Below are 6,782 nucleotides of genomic sequence, written 5' to 3'. Positions count from 1 at the left end.
ATGAAATCTCAGGGGACACAGACATCGGAGACCATAGCAGCTGTCCGTCAGCCGGGAAGAAGGCCCTCACCAGACACCAGCTCTGCAGATGCCTTGAACTTGGACTTCCAGCCTCCAGAACGATGAGAAAAGATGGTGGTCACTGAAGCCTCCTAGTCGGTGTGATGTGGTCATAGAAACCCAGCTGACCAAGGCTCCGGCCGATGCCTTATCACAACATGAACACGGCTGCACGGGCACCAGCCAGCTCAGTCAGGAGCCCGCAGCGCCCCCTCTCGTCCACTAGACTCTGTCTACTTCAGAGGGTCCCCAGATATTTTTTATACAGTCTTAATTGTGTATGGGCCACCGTTCCTCTTTTAGTCCTGATATCTACCTATAGGAGAGATGATGGTGACACTATCATTCAGAAAAGTGGCTCAGACGCTTTCTTGAAACACTAGAACCCTGTCTTCAGGTGAAACATGCTGACGTTCCAGTACGTTCTATGGATGAAGAGCAGCTCTGGCTGCCCTGGAGGCAGAGACTCGAAGCTCGTCCACTCTCCACCCTTGCTCCACTCTGCTCCTCAGCGGCCACCCGTGAGGCTTCCTGGAAACCGTGATGTCTTTTCTGAGCCCAGTTTGGAAAGCGCTCCTTGGAACACTCATGAATTCCCCCGAGGAAAACAAACAGTGCAACTCTAATTCACACAGACGGCGGGTCTTCTCCAGGGTCCCTGCGATGACCATCAGAGCCAAGCCAGGGGTCTGCAGTGGTAGTGACAGGCAGGTTAGTGGCAGCAGGTGGGCACCAACCACATCCAGAGGGGTGGGGCTGTGCCGGGTGCTGAGGCCCTGCGCCATCTGGGGGAAGCAAGAGTGAGCAGTACCCGGGTGGTGGCCAAGGAGGTGACCTCATCCACGTCCTCACTGGAGGGACCAGGCCAACTCAAGTCCCAGGAACCTTCTTGGTTCTAGTGGATATTTCTAAGAGCAGAAGGCACCTATTTTCTGTTCTGTTCCATTTTGCTGACCAAGCCCTGCCCTTAGGACGCCAGGCACTTACTTTGTGGTCATTTCCCCCCTCTAGGATTTAGACCCCTACTGGAGAGGAGAGCTGAGGGCAAGGGGCAGGGCTACGGAGCATGCAGCTTGGGAAGACTCATCACCTGCAGGCCAGGAGGAAGCTTCTAGAAGGTGCTCTGGGTGGGGGTCTTCCCTGTTTCCTGTGTGTGGCTTCCTGATGGCCTGTGTGACAGGGCTGACCTTTTCAGGGGGAGCCATAGGCACCTGAGAGAAGTGGAGTGATCTGGGCAGAGGGGAGAGGCACACTCCTCAGGGGGAGCCATGGCCATGCCGACCAGTCTAGGCCTGCGGCTTGGCTCCTGTTCGGCCTCGTGAATTTCACTCAGCCTCTGCAGACACACCATGTGGAAGGGAAGGCGGTGTGTGTTCAGATGCACGGTCAGAATTCCGTACTGTTCAGATGGGGTCGTGGGAATAAGTGTGCTTTCTCTAGAAATTCTTCTAGTTGCATTTTGCTTGCTGTGACCAAGATCCCAACAAGAACAACTCTGAGGAGGAAAGGTTTATGTGGGGCTCATGGTCCCAGAGGTCTCAGTTCCGTGGGCAGCCAGCTCCGCGGCTCTGGACTCAGGGAGAGGCAGCACCTCATGGGGGAAGGGCCCAGCGGAGCAAAGCTGCCCAGCTCAGGGTGGGGTCAGGAAGCAAGGTGGGCAGGGCCACCAGGAAGATGCACCCTTCCAGCAGGCGCTCCCAGGCACCCCCTCCTCCAGCCATGTCCCACCTGCCTACGGTCATCTCCCGGTCAATCCGTTTGAAGGAGGATGGACGGATTAGGTCATCACCATAATCAGCTCTCACAATCTCATCACTTTACCTTTGACTCCGTTCACAGGAGCTCTGGGGGACCCTCCTATCCCAGCCGTAACACCCGGGGTCCTCAACTGCGGGGTATTTTGCCCACTCCACTCACCCCCAGGGGACATTTCAAATGTCTAAAAGCACTTTTGCTTGTCACAACCTGGAAAGGAGGAAAGAGCTACTGGCATCTGCTGAGTAGAGGCTGGTGATGCTACTTAGATGTCCTACAGGACACAGGACAGCCCCCCACCACAGTCACCAACCCAAGCGTCCATCGTGCTGAGTTGGGGAGACCCTGCATTGAGACAGCCATCACTGGACCCTCTGAGGCAGGTGACTAATAGTGGCACTCTGTTCTTGCCTGGGGATGAGGTGACAGGGACAAGGTCTCCGATCCCCAGGGCTGGACCTTCTCTGGAGCCCAGAGCACTGTTGACCATGGATAAAAGAGACGCGGCCTTTGTCATTAAGAGCAGCGACCTCCCCAGCCGGTAGCAGGTGGTAGCAACAGCATCCGCCCTCAGAAGAAATTCATTAATCACTGGGCTCTCGTTACCCAAGCCTCCCCGCTCGAATTCTCCCCCGTCCCTGAGTCCTGACACCCCTGCCACTCAGTGGCATGGCTTCCACTTTGGGTTCCGAATAGGCCCTGCTCAGCCATGTGGGGACCAATCCACGGCAAATCACTGGGAGATCAAACCCCCCTGCCCCGATATCTCCTATGTCTTGTCCCCAGACACCCCCATTTGCTGGCTGCAAACAGAGCCGATCTGGTTTGGGGTGATATCATTCCATGTCCTCAACCAGAGACTTTGAGATAATAACTTTCCAAATATTGTCTTACTAGATGCTTATCACTGTAAAACAATATTTTGTCACCAAGCGGTGAGCAAGCTACAGTATCATCTTGCAGAAACACGCAGGTTGGTGAGGGAGGGTCAGGTCATCGCCCAGGGCGGGAGGTGGAGAGGAAGGCGCGATGGGATGAGATGGCGGGGTTGGTGGGGATTCAGAGGTCTGCGAGATTGTGGGGGGGCTTCGCCAGAGGGGGTGGCTTTCAGGCTGCAAACAGTGAATGCCAAGTCCGGGGGAAGGCACGCTGCCCTTGACAGGAGATGGTGGGGAGCATCTCTAGGGAGGACCCCAGCCCTGCTCTCGGGGATTCACAGTCCAAAAGGGAAAGACCCGAGAAGCCTGTGGAAGCCAGGCAGACCCTGGGTGGGCCCAGGTGAGCTGCCAGGTCTCCTCTCTCATTGTGAGATGCTCACTGGCTGCCTAATAGTTCTGTGGCAAAAACAAGATCCACAGAGAAACTCAACCACGTTAAAGGCACATAGCGGTTAAAAGACATGTCATCCTCTGGCCTCCCGTTTCCTGCTTGGTAAGAGGAGTATCATGGCAGGTGCTGCCATGACACCATAAGCCACGTCCTTCATGGTCCTAGAGTAAGCCGCAGGTGTAGGGAAGGGCAGGGCATCCTAGCTTAGCTGGCTTTTACTCCATCTCTACCATCTATTACTAGCTGTGTGATCTTGAACAAGTCCCTTGACTTCTCTGTGCTTCAGTTTTCCCATCTTTGAAATGGGAGCATGAGTAGCGTTGTGTGGGGATTGAATACAATCATCCCTGTGGTGGTGAGGGGTAACGGGATGATGCACATAGTCCCAGCATTTGCAGGGTTATCCTTGCCCATGCCACGTCCAGGCAGGCAAAGCCACTGTGTTCAGGGGCTTACGTTTCATGTTTTGCAGAACTTTAAAAATATCCATTCAAATCCTGGACAATGGGACAATGATCCTCGCTATGGCAATGGGGGAAAGCCCAGTGAAACTTCGTCAGGACCGTGAGTTGGTTTAGACAGAGTAGCTGGGCGAGAGCACAGAGTAGAGGGGTGAGAGTGCCAGCCGTGGGGACAAGGGGCCCGGGAGGGGGAGCTGTCTCAGCAGGAGCCCAGGAGCCCAGGCAGGGACAGCTGGTCTAGGAGGCCTGTGCTTGACCGAGGGAGGAGGGCGTGGCAGGGGCTGCGCTTGGGCAGGACTTATCCACCCGGGCAGGACTTCAGGTTTTATTCTGGGCATGTTAGTTTCTTGGGGTTGCTATAACAAAATGCCACTAACCAGGTGGCTTAAAACCACCGAAAGGTACTCCCTCACAGCTCTGCAGACCAGAAGGTGTCACAGAGGATGTGCCAGCAATGAAACCCCAGGTGGACTCCTCCCCTGCCTTTCCCATGGTGGCCGTCGGCCTTGGCTTGCAGCCGCATCCCCCAGTCTCTGCCTTGCCCCCGCGTGGTGCCCTCCCGTGCGTGATTGTGTCTTCCAAGGACACAGTCATGTGGAGGAGGAGCCCCGGCTACTCCACTGTGACCTCATCTCCACTCGGCGTTAACTACGATGGCCGAGTTGCAAATCAGGTGATATTTGGAGGTGCTGGGGTTATGACTTCCACCTGTCTTTTGGAGAGACACAAGTTGGTACAGGAAGCTGGGGAGCAGCTTTGAACAGGGTCACGACCTCATCTGATTAAAATATCTTTCTATTGGCACAAAAGACCCCAGAGGGTTGAGATGGAAGCCACCAGAAGACCACCCAGGACGCAGAAGCCACAGCGTGGACCGGGAGGGGAGAGTCCAGGAGGGGAGAGTCCAGCAGGGGAGAGGGCTGCCTTCAGGATGCACCGGAAGGAAGAGCTGATTCCATTCCAATGGACTAACAGGAGTGAAGGCAGGAGGTCACTGTTGGCAGACGCTGGTCTTTTGACCTAGGTACCTGGCAGAATTATGTGGCCATTTACTGACATCAGGGCCAAAGGGCAAGGGCAGGGTCATGGTGACGTGTGGAACGGTGACTCTGGAGTCCTGTTTGACACAAGTTCAAGCTGCCTTTTAAGACATCCAAATGGAGAAGCTGCATAAAGGGCTGAACCCTCAAACTCTACACATCCACATCTCTCCAGGGCCCGCCCTTCCCAAGCCAGCTCCCCCCCAGCTCCCCCTGCCATTCCCACAGCTCCCTTACGGGTCCCACCCAATTGCCTGAGCTCGGAATTCTGCAGCCCCCAACCTCCAAGTCGTGGGGATTCTTCTGTGTAAAGCATGGCCCAGGCCCACCCTACTGTCCTCACCTGGGACATTTCAGCTGGTGGTGTCAAATAAGCTTGCTTAAGAAAGACTGGGCAGTATTTTGCCTTGACATGCAGTTGGGTTGTGTGTGTGTGTGTGTGTGTGTGTGTGTGTGTGTGTGTGTGTGTGTGATGCTGGGGATTGAACCCAGGGCCTTGTGCACGTGAGGCAAGCACTCAACCAACTGAGCTATGTCCCCAGCCTTGTCATGCAGTTGGGAGGGCCTTCTTTGGTGACCACCTCCACAGCACAAAAGTTCTAGACCTTGAAAGCCGTGGTCCCATGTGCCAGTCCTGACTCCTAGCACCCTTGACTGAGCCACCGTGGTTGGGTCTATAGACTGGTTCATTAAGGATGGCAGTGGGGTGGTTTACGATGATCCCAGAACAGTAGGCACACATTGAACCGTTGTGGGTTGACCACAGTGTGAACTTACCCTTGATGTTGAGTAAGCCACAGAATCTCTCTGAGCCTCCGTTTCCTCTAGGATACAGGAGGACAGCCATGCCTAACGTACGGGGTTGCCTGAGGATGGAATGAGGCCACCTGTGTGCCCAGCGGGAAACCTGACATAAAGAGGGTCTCGCCACACCTAAGCCAAGGAACCCTTTGAAAGCCAATGTCACATACAGCTCTGCCAACTGCTCCCTGTACATTCAATAGGCAGAAGAGCAATTTTGGAAAAAATACAGTCATTTTAAGTTCTCCTTCATCATTATTAATTTTTTGGAGAGTTATTTTGTGGCTCTGAATTTTTTTTCCTTCTTTTTTTTTTTTTTTTGGTAATTAGATGCTGTAAAAATTTTTTAGTGATTTTCTCTTCTTTGTAATTAGAAATAGCGATTAGAGTATCTTTTATATTACATGGCATTTTTCCTTTAAACAATTGTATACATTTTGTATTCTTTGCTTTTCTCCATACAGACTTTAATGAGAATGGATTCATTGTGTACCATAATTTGCTATTATTATAGTGTGTCATGAAAATGAGTTATTTCCGTCACAGAAATATAATGCCCAGTGTAATGTATTTTTGCTGTTGGCTTTTTTTTTTTCTTCTTTCTCTCTCTCTAGGGACAAGGAGAAATGTGCTTGCCAAGTTTGGAATCCACTTGAACCTGAAAGTCTGTGGAATTGCAAAGTGTTCTCAGGAGACTCTGGAGTTTGAAACTCCCCTCCTGCCTCTTTGGGCTACACTGGGTAAAGAGGCTGCGGAGGGGTAGTTTTCTAGGTTTTATTAAAAACATACACACAGGACTCTGAACGAACGGTGTGTTCTGGAATCTTCTTGAGCCGGGCAGGGGAAACCGGCCCCTCGGGGCTGCTTCTTGAGACGTGGAGAGGGGCAGTGGACGCAGCTTGGCATGTCAGAAGCCCTGGGTTCCATCTCTAGTGGCATCAGCAGCAGCCTGGCCTACTCACAAGGTCCTAGTGAGCTTCAGGGCATGTGGCCTGTCTGCTGCCACCTCCCCTCTGAATGTGGCAGTCATGGCGAGGAAGAGGAAGAGCAGTGTCCCCAAAAGACACAGCAAGGTTGTCTCCCATGGCTGGGTTCTTCCTCCCACAGGCCCCTTGCAAAGGCAGCATGTTCCAGCAGAGGTCCCCCCGAGGGGCGAAGAGGGAATTCGGACATGGTGTCCAGGTTCAGTGAAGGGGTGGGGGCAGACAGACACAGACGAGGCTCCATTGGGGGTTTCTCTGTGCTGTGACATCTTAGGGCTGCTGTAACAAAATACCCCTAACCAGGTGGCTTAAAACCACAGAAAGGTACTCCCTCACAGCTCTGCAGACCAGAA

The sequence above is a fragment of the Ictidomys tridecemlineatus genome, chromosome 15 (genome assembly GCF_052094955.1).
Source record: "Ictidomys tridecemlineatus isolate mIctTri1 chromosome 15, mIctTri1.hap1, whole genome shotgun sequence".
NCBI lineage: Eukaryota > Metazoa > Chordata > Mammalia > Rodentia > Sciuridae > Ictidomys > Ictidomys tridecemlineatus.
Note: the sequence above shows the minus strand (reverse complement) of the source record.